At 47.1% G+C, this 14,871-nt stretch overlaps 1 protein-coding gene across 1 annotated transcript in view; it reads right to left on the bottom strand.

The window, feature by feature from the left end:
* Nucleotides 1-14,871, bottom strand: part of LOC121584395 (glutamate receptor ionotropic, delta-2) — a 638,531-nt gene that overhangs the window by 210,271 nt on the left and 413,389 nt on the right. The window lies entirely within an intron of this gene.

Raw genomic sequence — 14,871 nt, 5'->3', positions numbered from 1 at the left:
TTGTGCTGTAAGCCAGTAGTCATACTGTAAGTCATTAGTTGTGCTGTAAGCCATTAGTCGTGCTGTAAGCCATTAGTTATGCTGTAAGCCATTAGTTGTGCTGTAGCCATTAGTCGTGCTGTAAGTCATTAGTTGTGCTGTAAGCCATTAGTCGTGCTGTAAGCCATTAGTTGTGCTGTAAGCCATTCGTCGTGCTGTAAGCCATTAGTTGTGCTGTAAGCCATTAGTCGTGATGTAAGTCATTAGTTGTGCTGTAAGCCAGTAGTCGTGCTGTAAGCCATTAGTTGTGCTGTAAGACATTAGTTGTGCTGTAGCCATTAGTCGTGCTGTAAGTCATTAGTTGTGCTGTAAGCCATTAGTTGTGCATAGGCCATTAGTTTTGCAGTTAGTCATTAGTTGTGCTGTAAGCCATTAGTCGTGCTGTATGTCATTAGTTGTGCTGTAAGCCATTAGGTGTGCTGTAGTCATTAGTCGTGCTGTAAGCCAGTAGTCATACTGTAAGTCATTAGTTGTGCTGTAAGTCATTAGTCGTGCTGTAAGCTATTAGTTGTGCTGTAAGGCATTAGTTGTGCTGTAGCCATTAGTCGTGCTGTAAGTCATTAGTTGTGCTGTAAGCCATTAGTCGTGCTGTAAGCCATTAGTTGTGCTGTAAGCCATTCGTCGTGCTGTAAGCAATTAGTTGTGCTGTAAGCCATTAGTCGTGCTGTAAGTCATTAGTTGTGCTGTAAGCCAGTAGTCGTGCTGTAAGCCATTAGTTGTGCTGTAAGCCATTAGTTGTGCTGTAGCCATTAGTCGTGCTGTAAGTAATTAGTTGTGCTGTAAGCCATTAGTTGTGCTGTAAGCCATTAGTCGTGCTGTAAGTCATTAGTTGTGCTGTAAGCCATTAGTCGTGATGTAAGCCATTGGTTGTGCTGTAAGCCATTGGTTGTGCTGTAAGCCATTGGTTGTGCTGCAAGCCATTAGTTGTGCTGTAAGTCATTAGTCGTGCTGTAAGCCATTAGTTGTGCTGTAAGCCATTAGTTGTGCTGTAAGTCATTAGTGTGCTGTAAGTCATTAGTTGTGCTGTAAGTCATTAGTTGTGCTGTAAGCCATTAGTCGTGCTGTAAGTCATTAGTTGTGTTGTAAGCTATTAGTCGTGCTGTAAGCCATTGGTTGTGCTGAAAGCCATTGGTCATGCTGTAAGCCATTAGTTGTGCTGTAAGCCATTAGTTGTGCTGTAAGCCATTAGTTGTGCTGTAAGTCATTAGTTGTGCTGCAAGCCATTAGTTGTGCTGTAGCCATTAGTCGTGCTATAAGCCATTAGTTGTGCTGTAAGCCATTAGGTGTGCTGTAGTCATTAGTCGTGCTGTAAGCCAGTAGTCGTACTGTAAGTCATTAGTTGTGCTGTAAGTCATTAGTTGTGCTGTAGTCATTAGTTGTGCTGTAAGCCAGTAGTCATACTGTAAGTCATTAGTTGTGCTGTAAGCCATTAGTCGTGCTGTAAGCCATTAGTTGTGCTGTAAGCCATTAGTTGTGCTGTAGCCATTAGTCGTGCTGTAAGTCATTAGTTGTGCTGTAAGCCATTAGTCGTGCTGTAAGCCATTAGTTGTGCTGTAAGCCATTCGTCGTGCTGTAAGCCATTAGTTGTGCTGTAAGCCATTAGTCGTGATGTAAGTCATTAGTTGTGCTGTAAGCCAGTAGTCGTGCTGTAAGCCATTAGTTGTGCTGTAAGACATTAGTTGTGCTGTAGCCATTAGTCGTGCTGTAAGTCATTAGTTGTGCTGTAAGCCATTAGTTGTGCATAGGCCATTAGTTTTGCAGTTAGTCATTAGTTGTGCTGTAAGCCATTAGTCGTGCTGTATGTCATTAGTTGTGCTGTAAGCCATTAGGTGTGCTGTAGTCATTAGTCGTGCTGTAAGCCAGTAGTCATACTGTAAGTCATTAGTTGTGCTGTAAGTCATTAGTCGTGCTGTAAGCTATTAGTTGTGCTGTAAGGCATTAGTTGTGCTGTAGCCATTAGTCGTGCTGTAAGTCATTAGTTGTGCTGTAAGCCATTAGTCGTGCTGTAAGCCATTAGTTGTGCTGTAAGCCATTTCGTCGATGCTGTAAGCAATTAGTTGTGCTGTAAGCCATTAGTCGTGCTGTAAGTCATTAGTTGTGCTGTAAGCCAGTAGTCGTGCTGTAAGCCATTAGTTGTGCTGTAAGCCATTAGTTGTGCTGTAGCCATTAGTCGTGCTGTAAGTAATTAGTTGTGCTGTAAGCCATTAGTTGTGCTGTAAGCCATTAGTCGTGCTGTAAGTCATTAGTTGTGCTGTAAGCCATTAGTCGTGATGTAAGCCATTGGTTGTGCTGTAAGCCATTGGTTGTGCTGTAAGCCATTGGTTGTGCTGCAAGCCATTAGTTGTGCTGTAAGTCATTAGTCGTGCTGTAAGCCATTAGTTGTGCTGTAAGCCATTAGTTGTGCTGTAAGTCATTAGTGTGCTGTAAGTCATTAGTTGTGCTGTAAGTCATTAGTTGTGCTGTAAGCCATTAGTCGTGCTGTAAGTCATTAGTTGTGTTGTAAGCTATTAGTCGTGCTGTAAGCCATTGGTTGTGCTGAAAGCCATTGGTTGTGCTGTAAGCCATTAGTTGTGCTGTAAGTCATTAGTTGTGCTGTAAATCATTAGTCGTGCTGTAAGCCATTGGGCTACTGGTAATGACACACAACACAGAGTGGATCTGAATGCATTCTAAACGGGGGCCAACGTACCTAAGAGTAGCTGCTTTTGCATAGCTCTGATTATTGTTACTGTCTCACATGTTCCACCTGCATGTCTGCTCTCTGGCAGTGAGAGCAGAAAGACAATGAAGGGCCAGTACTCATCTAGCAGACTGGTGATGGAGATGATGATCATAATTACACCACACCCATGGAGATTGCAGGAAAACAGCGGTAGGCTAAGTTTAGCTAGGCCACTCACCCACTGGAGACAGAAGGCCTTGACTTATAAAATAGAATACACCTTTATTGTCCCAATTGGGAGATGTGTAGTGCAGTCAGGGTAAACAACAATATCCACCATATCCACCATACAACCGATGATAGAGTGCCTTCAGAAAGTACAGTGCCTTGCAAAAGTATTCATCCCCCTGGGCAATTTTCATATTTTGTTGCATTACAATCTGTAATTTAAATAGATTTTTATTTGGATTTCATGTAATGGACATACACAAAATAGTCAAAATTGGTGAAGTGAAATGAAACAAATTAACTTGTTTCAAAAAAATCAAAAAAATCAATAACGGAAAAGTGGTGCGTGCATATGTATTCACCCCCTTTGCTATGAAGCCACTAAATAAGATCTGGTGCAACCAATTACCTTCAGAAATCACATAATTAGTTAAATAACATTGTGAATGTTGACCTGTTTAAAGGTCTTGCTCACATCGGCTACAGAGAGCGTGATCACACAGTCGTCCAGAACAGCTGGTGCTCTCATTCATGCTTCAGTGTTGCTTGCTTCGAAGCGAGCATAAAAGGCATTTAGCCCGTCTGGTAGGCTAGCGTCACTAGGCAGCTCGCAGCTGGGTTTCCCTTTGTAGTCCATAATAAAGCCCAGACCTCAATCCAATTGAGAATCTGTGGTACGATTTAAAGATTGCTGTACAACAGCGGAACCCATCCAACTTGAAGGAGCTGGAGCAGTTTTGCCTTGAAGAATGGGCAAAAATCCCAGTGGCTAGATGTGCCAAGCTTATAGAGCATGGTGAAGTTATTAATTACACTTAGGATGGTGTATCAATACACCCAGTCACTACAAAGTTACAGGTGTCCTTCCTAACTCAGTTGCCGGAGAGGAACGAAACCACTTAGGGATTTCACCATGAGGCCAACAGTTACAGAGTTTGATGGCGGTGATAGTAAACTGAGGATGGAGCAACAACATTGTAGTTCCTCCACAATACTAACCTAATTGACAGAGTGAAAAGAAGGAAGCCTGTACAGAATAAAAAATATTCCAAAACATGCTATCCTGTTTGCAACAAGGCACTAAAGTAATACTGCAAAAAATGTGGCAAAGCAATTAACGTTTTGCCCTGAATACAAAGTGTTATGTTTGGTGCAAATCCAATACAACACATTACTGAGTACCGTACTCCATATTTTCAAGCATAGTGGTGGCTGCATCATGTTATGGGTATGCTTGTAATATTTAAGGACTGGGGAGTTTTTCAGGATAAAAAATAAACGCAAAGGAGCTAAGCACAGCAAAACCTTAGAGGAAAACCTGGTTCAGTCTGCTTTCCACCAGACACTAGGGGATTTGAAGACAATGAATGTTCCTGAGAGCAGAGTTACAGTTTTGACTTAAATCTACTTTAAAATCTATGGAAAGACCTGAAAATGCTTGTCTAGCAATGATCAAGAATAATGAGCAAATGTTGCACAATTCACTTTCAATACATTTGCAAAAATGTCTAAAAACATGTTTTCACTTTGTCATTATTGGGTATTGTGTGTAGATGGGTGAGCCATTTTTAATTCAGGCTGTAACACAACAAAATGTGGAATAATGTGGAATAAGTGAAAAGGCACTGTATACACAAAAAAATAAATAGAACGAGGTCAGTCCTAAATCATAAAATAGGAGCAAATGTGAAAAGATTGGCTTTTATTTTACTATTTTCTTCTTCTGCCTGCCTACTTTATGACATCATAAACATTATATTATACATAGCATCTTATCTAAAAAAAAATATGGGGTTTCATAAATGTTGGGTTGTTTGTGATTATTGGTGCAATTTCACTTTATTATGTTACTTAGATTGACGCACCCCTGCGAGGATTACATTTCAGACTTGAATTGCCCTAACGAAATAATTATCAACCCCTCCATTAATTACAATCCACATAATAATTCAAATGTCTTGTTGCTGCAGCATTATTTTCCTTCTGTAGCAAACTGGCTCAAATTAAGATCCTACAACTGTAAATCCACAGGAGGTCCAAGACAACATTGTCACCTAATATATATATTAATAAGTTGAAGCTACTTTCTATGCTCTTCAGTCTGAGTTAAAGTAATGCTATCAGTCTGTTGGGTTGTTTGTGATTATTGGTGCAATTTAGCTGTCCCACATTTGTATGTTACTAGTGCACTTTGTTAATTAAAGATGATATTGCAACTTTCAATGAGTTTCACTTTGACAAATTAATGTAGAAGACGTAAATGCTATGGGATAAATAAACAGCAATTTTGTGCAATGGGCTAAGCCTAGGCAATTCTATCCACAGGCTATATAAGATAACACAGTACTTCAGTTTGAAGTAGCAATTCATCTATGTGCACTCCCTAACTGGGGAATAGTGTGTTCGACTCACCGAAAAACATGTTCTTCCATTACGTATTTGCACCGGTTTGAGCAAGCGAGCTTATGGAGTTGTGAAATGCTTTCTCTGCGGAGCGTGAGATTCAATCCGTTTTACGCATTTAGCTCTCACTTACTCAGGCATGTGCTCCTTAATACATCATAATCCTTATGTGTCACAATGCCATTTTGGTTTAATGTCAGCCACCTGACTCACCGTGCAGCATCCATCATCTATAATTCATACTCTGTGTGCGACTGTCAGGAAGCCACACCACACTGTCGCTGTTGCTGTAAGGCACTGACTCCTCGATGAACCTGGGAGCAACACACACTTAGCACGCACAGAGCGAGAGCTGCAGAGCGGGGCCCTCCTGTGATATATGAATATGACCCTGGTGCTATATCCTACCTGCCAGTCCAGGCATAAGACACGTGTGGGTTGGCCTGCGGGCTCTTGAGGGAGGCAGAAGGGATTTGATGTGGATCCCTCCCTGGTTTCTTAATGACTCTAAATCACCCCCATTACTGCCTGCTTAATTAGGCCAATACAGGCCTGGTAAGCCACTGACTTCCACAGGCCATCAATTCAGCTCCAGCCACTCAGCCCCAGCCATTCCAAGGGCATGCCAAGGCCTGTCTGACTCTGACAAGGCCTGACGCTGGCCTTGAAGCTGGCCCTGCCCGGCCCCAGCTCAAACCAAACATTCTATTGATCCTCCTCCACCATTCCGATAGATGAAAGTCAAAGTCATCCACTCCCCCACCCCTCCACCCCACAGAGTACTGAACGCAACCGGTGTAGGGTGAAGTTTCCCCTAGATGATGACAATAGGTCAGTTTAGCATTTCCTCCACTAATGGTTAAGGTTAGGATTGGGGGAGGGGAAGCTGATCCTGGATCTGTACCTAGGGGAAACTTCACCCCAGAGCTATGCAACCAGAACCATCCGGTCTGACTGCACTGGGATTGGTCAGTGGCTGACCCATGGGGGTGCTGGCCATACACTTCCTGTCTGCGATGGGTTCCTCTTCCTCTCCCCTCTCCCCACTCCCTTCTTTCTAATCTGACAGAGAAATCATTAGTGTGAATTCCTGGTGACTGGCTTCAATAGACCTGTGTTGTGATAGGAGGGTCCAGTTCTGTCAGAGCCAACATACCAGTGGCTTCCATAGACCTGTGTTGTGATAGGAGGGTCCAGGTCTGTCAGAGCCAACATACCAGTGGCTTCCAAATACCTGTGTTGTGATAGGAGGGTCCAGGTCTGTCAGAGCCAACATACCAGTCATTCGTCTTCCCCAGTATTGAACAAAGATCCTGAACTCGGCCACAGCCACGGAGGAGATGATGGTGAATATAGATCCATTCCCATGTATGACACCCAGGGCAATACATCACTGTCAAGCCTCTTTTATATGATGACATCTCATTTGACATTTGGATGGCGATTGATCAATTGTTGGATGAAATGTAATGCAGTGTATGGATTGGGGTGTTCATACATCTACACATATTAGTAAGCTATTATTTAAACGTCCATCTAACAAAGGGCGATGGTCAAAGGGCGATGGGGAGCGTGTGTTTTCTTTAGTTGGTTTGGTCAGGGTGTGAATTTCTACGTGTACATTCTATGTTTGTAGATCTATGTTGGCCGGGTGTGGTTCCCAATCAGAGGCAGCTGTCGATCGTTGTCTCTGATTGGGGATCATACTTATGTAGCCATTTTGCCTACCTATGTTGTGGGATCTTGACTCTTGTTTGGTGTGTTTGTGTGTAGCCATTGTGAGCTTCACGTTACGTTGCTTTTGTTGTTTTGTTGTGTGTTTACTTAGTGAATAAACATGTATGCTTTCCACGCTGCACCTTGGTCCAATCCTGTACTCAACGAACGTGACAACGATCCCATAAACTAAAATAAACATCAGTGAATAAAAAAGATGCACTGTCCAAAATAGCTGTTAATTAACTGTCAAGTACAACAATCACAAATTGCTACCCTATGATTACATTCCGAATACATGCCGTTTGGAAGTTTCAGAGGTGTGTGTGTGCGTGTGCGTGTGTGTGTGTCTCCTCGCTACTCCTCCATACACCATGCCAGGCCTGTCTCCTCTCTACTCCTCCATACACCATGCCAGGCCTGTCTCCTCGCTACTCCTCCATACACCATGCCAGGCCTGTCTCCTCTCTACTCCTCCATACACCATGCCAGGCCTGTCTCCTCTCTACTCCTCCATACACCATGCCAGGCCTGTCTCCTCGCTACTCCTCCATACACCATGCCAGGCCTGTCTCCTCGCTACTCCTCCATACACCATGCCAGGCCTGTCTCCTCGCTACTCCTCCATACACCATGCCAGGCCTGTCTCCTCTCTACTCCTCCATACACCATGCCAGGCCTGTCTCCTCGCTACTCCTCCATACACCATGCCAGGCCTGTCTCCTCTCTGTCTATAGGGTGTCATTTGGGAAGCAGACAATGTAAAGCCTACAGTGTATATGGGAGGTCTTTTATAATCCTGACCTGATTATTGGTAATGATTCATTTCTGCCAATGAGTCAACTCAGTTATGGACGTCTAGAATACTGGATAGAAACCAGCTTCACACTGTCTACTGGCTATGGCAACTCATGGCGTTGCATTGCGATGGGGGACGACGTGTGTTTTGGAACAGCATGATGAGTGGGATCAGGCGCTATAGCTCCCCTGTCAATCACTGACCCACAGAACACAGTGTGTACCACAGTATAAGCATCCCTGTTCTCCTTACCCACACGTTACCTACAGGGTTAAACTAACATGTTACCTACAGGGTTAAACTAACATGTTACCTACAGGGTTAAACTAACACGTTACCTACAGGGTTAAACTAACATGTTACCTATGGGGTTAAACCGAATACTGACAGACAGTGTGATTACCCCACCCAGTGTGAAGCACTAAGGCGCAGTCTCCTACTCCATCGATAGTTTAAACCCACATGACGCACACACACACACACACACACACAGCACATCCCTCTGTGTCGAGTTAACGCCTGCCTCGAGAGCACACTTCAATAATCCGGTATGGAACAGCTGTTTCTCCCCTGGTGCTGTCTGTCAAATGGCACTCTATTCCCTATATAGTGCACTATGAGCCCTGGTCAAAAGTAGTGCACTATAAAGGGAATAGGGTGTTATTTGAGAGGGCCCATAGTGTTGTTATTTCCACTATGGCTGGTGACGGTATCACAGTATAAGTTTGACCCCGTGGTTGACCCCTGCCTGAGTCTGTCTGCATGTGTAATAGTGAAGTGTGGAGGGAGAGGATTAGAGGACTAATCCAATCATGGTAGTCTTATCAGCCTACTGCCATGGTAGTCTTATCAGCCTACTGCCATGGTAGTCTTATCAGCCTACTGCCATGGTAGTCTTATCAGCCTACTGCCATGGTAGTCTTATCAGCCTACTGCCATAGTAGTCTTATCAGCCTACTGCCATGGTAGTCTTATCAGCCTACTGCCATGGTAGTTTTATCAGCCTACTGCCATGGTAGTCTTATCAGCCTACTGCCATGGTAGTATTATCAGCCTACTGCCATAGTAGTCTTAAAAGTCTCCTGCCATGTTAGTTTTATCAGCCTACTGCCATAGTAGTCTTAAAAGTCTCCTGCCATGGTAGTTTTATCAGCCTCCTGACTCTGTCAACATTCATCACATACCACAGGGAGGGTCACTAAATAATAGGAGGAAAGAAAACACTAAACAAAGCTTGTCTTCAAAAATAGATGATGTACTGCAGCCTCAGAAGGAAACCACAGTCAATGGGACTTGCAGAGCTTTCGAGGCTCATATCTTTTTTTTTTTTATGGTGATATTTATAATGGAAAGTTTGTAGTATCAGTGTATATGTGTTTTCACTAGTAGAAATGATACATAACATCGAGGTAAGAAGAATAGAATATCTATAGTAGTAAACTATACAGTAGGCTAACAGTAGACACTGGGAGGATGCTGCACACTTTCAACACATCAATTACACAAATTAAATTGATGACCTGACATTTGTCACGACTTCCGCCGAGGCTGCCCCCGCTCCTGGTTCGGGCAAGCTTCGGCGTTCGTCGTCACCGGAGTACTAGCTACTGCCGATCCCATTCTCATCACTACACTTGTCATGTCTTGTCAATCACACACACCTGGTGCTCATTCCCCTAATTAGTATGTGTATAAGTGTTCCCTCTGTTCCCCTTGTCTTTGTGAGTGATTGTTTTGTTGTGAGAGCGTGTAGCTCGTTGAGCTACATTTCACTGTGTTATTGCCAAGGTGGATGTTTTCCCTTGTACAGTTTCGTTTGACACTTGGGGCGTTTGATTTATGCAAACGGATTAAACTCTGGACTTAGGTATTTTACCTCCTGCGCCTGACTCCTTCTTTCACACCTCGTCACAGAATCACTCACCTGATCTGATATGAGGTCAGCAGGAGAAGACCGCATGTCTGGAGTTGTGGCAAGGAACCAGGAGCATTCCTCGATGTTGGCCAGCTTGGGGGGAAGCGATGGATCGGGTTCTTCAGGTGGTGGAATGCCTGGAGAGGAGAGGATCTGATCTATCGAGACCAGCTGGTCAACCGGATCCAGCCACCTACACCCCAGCCCCTGGAGGGATCCAGATATCCCGGCCACCGGCGTTTGACGGGACTGCAGCGCGATGTAAGGGATTCCTACTCCAATTGGAGTTGTATTTCGCCAGCATCAGGCCGGAGCCCCTGGAGCGGGAGAAGGTATCCGTCCTCGTTTCCTGCCTTTGTGGGAGAGCGCGGTATGGAACGAGGGAGTTACCACGTTGGAGAACTACAGGGAGTTTGCTCGCCTCTTTTGGGCCGTTTTGATCACCCGCCTGAGGGTCAAGAGGCGGGCGAACAACTGGTTAATCTAAGGCAGGGGACAAGGACCGCTCAGGACTATGCGCTGGAGTTCCGGACGCTGGCAGCGGGGTCCGAGTAGAACGAGCGGGCCCTGATAGACCATTTCTGGTGCATCTAAGGGAGGACGTCAGACGGGAGCTAGCCTGCCGGGATGCCATGCTATCGTTCTCCCAACTGGTGGACATGGCCATCTGGCTGGACAATCTGCTAGCAGCCAGAGGACATCCTGGTAGGGGTCTGTCAGCTCCCACTCCGGACGACTCTGACCCCGAGCAGATGGAGCTGGAGGGAGCCGCCGGTCGAGAGAGCGCAGGAGGACAGCGACAGTGCCACTCTGGTGGCACGAAGGGACAATCCACCTCACGTCGCAGTCAACGTTCTTTTGGGTCTGGAGGCGGTAGGCAGGGTACTCACACATCACCCCAGGTAATGAACACCCAAACGTGTTCAGAGCCCTTTGCGGCGCACTGTACTTTATCTATCTCCTTTCCGGATCACTTGGTAGGTTCCCAGTGAAAGGCGCTAGTCGATTCAGGCGCAGCAGGGAATTTTATGGACAGAGCATTTGCACACCGTCAAGGCATTTCATTGGTTCCCCTAACCATTCCACTCCCCATCAGAGCAGTAGATAGTCGACCATTAGGATCCGGGTTGGTTAAGGAAGTTACTGTACCAGTCACCATGATTACGCCTTTATGATTGTTGAGTCTCCTGCTTACCCTGTAGTCTTGGGTATCCCGTGGTTAGCCCTTCAGAACCCCAATTTCTCATGGCCGCAGAGGGTTCTTACAGGGTGGTCGCGTGAGTGTCCGGGTAGGTGTTTCCGTTGGTGCGACCACGATGGAAAGTCCAGACGGTACCCCCACCGTGCGCATTCCCCCCGAATACCATGATCTGGCGCTCGCGTTTTCCAAGACGCAAGCGACTAAATTACCACCTCATTGGGAGGGGGATTGCGCGATAAACCTTCGGGTAGACGCTGTACCTCCCAGGAGTCATGTGTATCCCCTGTCGCAGGCTGAAACGGAGGCTATGGAAATATACGTCACCGAGTCCCTGCGCCAGGGGTATATACGTCCCTCCACTTCACCTGCCTCCTCGAGTTTCTTCTTTGTGAAGAAGAAAGATGGCGGTTTACGCCCGTGCATTGATTATCAACCACTGAATAATGTGACGGTACGATTTAGTTATCCTCTTTCCCTCATTCCTTCAGTGATTGAGTCAATGCATGGGGCCAGTTTTTTCACCAAATTAGACCTCTGTAGTGCCTACAACCTGGTGCGTATTCGGGAAGGGGAGTCAATCTCCTTCCTCGGATATCGCATTACAACGACAGGTGTGGAGATGGAGGGAGACCGCATTGCAGCCGTGCGTAATTGGCCGACTCCAACCACGGTAAAGGAGGTGCAGCGCTTCCTTGGCTTTGCCAACTACTATCGAAGGTTTATTCAGGGTTTTGGCAAGGTCGCAGCTCCCATTACCTCCTTGTTGAAGGGTGGGCCGTCCCGGCTCCGCTGGTCTGCTGAGGCTGATCTGGCCTTCAGGAGACTGCAGGGTCTGTTCACCTCAGCCCCGGTACTAGCCCACCCCGATCCATCACTACCGTTCGTAGTGGAGGTTGATGCGTCCGAGGTAGGGATAGGAGCTGTCTTATTCCAACGCTCGGGCACGCCACCCAAGCTCCGCCCCTGTGCCTTCTTTTCTAAGAAGCTCAGCTCGGCGGAGCAGAACTACGGCGTTGGTGATCAGGAGTTGTTGGCTGTTGTCCGAGCCTTGACGGTGTGGAGACATTGGCTCGAAGGGGCGAAACACCCTTTCCTCGTCTGGACAGACCACCGTAACCTGGAGTACATTCAGCAGCGAGGAGGCTGAATCCTCGCCAGGCCAGGTGGGCCCTCTTCTTCACCCGGTTTGATTTCACACTCTCATACATTCTGGATAGGAAGAACGTGAAGGCAGACGCACTGTCTCGGCTGTATGACACAGAGGAGAGGCCCAGAGACAACACCCCCATACTCCCGGCCTCATGCATTGTGGCGCCGATAGTATGGGCGATGGACACAGATATAGCGCAGGCATTACATACAGATCCATCTCCACCGCAGTGTCCAGCTGGGCTGCAGTACGTGCCTGTGCTTATCCGTGATCGTCTGATCTACTGGGCACACACGTCACCCTCCTCTGGTCATCCAGGTATCGGTCGTACAATGCACTGCCTGACTGAGAAGTACTGGTGGGTTACCTTGGCTAAGGACATGAGGGTGTATGTTTCCTCATGCTCAGTGTGCGCCCAGAGTAAGGCACCTAGGCACCTCCCAGCGGGTAAGCTACAACCTTTACCAGTTCCACAACGACCATGGTCTCACCTGAGTATTGATTTTCTCACTGATCTTCCCCCCTCCCAAGGTAACACCACGATCCTGGTTGTTGTGGACCGCTTTTCAAAGTCCTGCCGCCTCCTTCCTCTGCCCGGTCTCCCCACAGCCCTACAAACTGCAGAGGCTCTGTTTACTTATGTCTTCCGGCAATACGGGGTACCAGAGGATATAGTGTCCGACCAAGGTGACCAGTTCACGTCTAGAGTCTGGAAGGCGTTCATGGAACATCTGGGGATCTCGGTCAGCCTGACCTCTGGTTTTCACCCCGAGAGCAATGGGCAGGTGGAAAGGGTGAATCAAGATGTGGGTAGGTTCCTGCGGACCTACTGTCAGGATCGGCCGGGGGAGTGGTCGGTGTTCCTGCCATGGGCAGAATATGCTCAGAACTCTCTCCGCCACTCCCCCACTAACCTAACACCCTTCCAATGTGTTTTGGGGTACCAACCGGTCCTGGCACCGTGGCACCAGAGCCAGACCGAGGCTCCCGCGGTGGATGACTGGTTTCGGCACGCGGAGGAGACTTGGGACGCTGCCCACGTGCGCCTCCAGCGCGCCGTGCGTCGTCAGAAGGCCAACGCTGACCACCACCGCAGGGAGGCCCCGGTGTTCGTACCGGGGGATCGGGTCTGGCTCTCGACCCGGAATATGCCCCTCCGCCTGCCCTGCCGGAAGCTGAGCCCGCGGTTTGTGGGGCTGTTTAAAGTCCTGAGGAGAATAAACGAGGTGACATACAGGTTGTTACTCCCCCCTGATTACCGTATTAACCCCTCGTTTCATGTGTCTCTCCTCAGGCCGGTGGTAGCTGGTCCGCTCCAGGAGTCTGAGGTACGGGAGGTTCCTCCACCTCCTCTGGACATTAAGGGGGCCCTGGCGTACTCAGTCCGTTCCATCCTGGATTTGAGGCGTCGGGTGGGGGGCCTTCAGTATCTCGTGCAGTGGGAGGGGTACGGTCCGGAGGAACGGTGCTGGGTCCCAAGGCGGGACATCCTCGATCCCTCCCTGTTGAGGGATTTCCACCGTCGCCATCCGACTCACCCTGCTCCGCATCCTCCTGGCCGTCCCCGAGGCCGGGGTCGACACACTGCTGGAGCCGCGCGTCAGGGGGGGGTACTGTCACGACTTCCGCCGAGGCTGCCCCCCCTCCTGTTTCGGGTAGGCTTCGGCGTTCGTCGTCACCGGAGTACTAGCTACTGCCGATCCCATTCTCATCACTCCACTTGTCATGTCTTGTCAATCACACACACCTGGTTCTCATTCCCCTAATTAGTATGTGTATAAGTGTTCCCTCTGTTCCCCTTGTCTTTGTGAGTGATTGTTTTGTTGTGAGAGCATGTAGCTCGGTTGAGCTACATTTCACTGTGTTATTGCCAAGGTGGATGTTTTCCCTTGTACAGTTTCGTTTGACGCTTGGGGCGTTTGATTTATGCAAACGGATTAAACTCTGGACTTCAGTATTATACCTCCTGTGCCTGACTCCTTCTTTCACACCTCGTCACACATTTTAGAACACTTCTAAGACTTAAAAGCAACCAAGGTGTTAATCTAGCATCACCTTTTTCAACAGCGACGTTTCCAAAAATAATAACAGTCGTCTGGACCAGAAATGTCATCCACTTCATCATCAGATGACAGAGGAGAAAAGCCTATGCATTCAAGCAACCCGAAATAAGTCAGAATTAATTCAGCAACTATCCATGAGGCTCTCTCTCTCTCTCTCTCTCTCTCTCTCTTTGTCTCTCTCTGCCTTTCTGCAGACAATTTCAATTTCACATCTAATACATCTTACTAGCGGTACTTCCATTAAAACCAAGTGCATGAATTAGAAAAGACACAGCAAATGTTTTTTTTTTTTTTTTTTTTTTTTTACAGTGGAACGTCATTCTTCATCCTTCATTCCACTCCAATCTAAAAATGCCACTCTACATTCTCTGCCTTGAATGCCAGGCTCGGCGTGATACTGTCCATGAAGGATTGTGTAAAGAACGGTCACGCATTTCCAAATGATATTAGAAACAAAGCGAGAAGAGATGTCCTGAGATGGGAGAATGGCCAGTGATATCTAATTGACTGTGTAATGTGGAGATAGTGACAGAGAAAAGGGGCGGGGCTGGGGGGAGATAGGCAGGCTAAAGGGTGTAAATAATCACTGAATGAGCGCTCCGGCATCGTGAGACAGATCTGATGCACTCCTCTTCAGAGACGAGGGGCTGTATCACCTGCTTAACACGCACACACACGTACAAAGACACATAGTG

Source organism: Coregonus clupeaformis, chromosome 16, assembly GCF_020615455.1.
Source record: "Coregonus clupeaformis isolate EN_2021a chromosome 16, ASM2061545v1, whole genome shotgun sequence".
Lineage (NCBI taxonomy): Eukaryota > Metazoa > Chordata > Actinopteri > Salmoniformes > Salmonidae > Coregonus > Coregonus clupeaformis.
The sequence above is the reverse complement of the archived record's forward strand: the minus strand, read 5'-3'. Positions and strand labels throughout refer to the sequence as shown.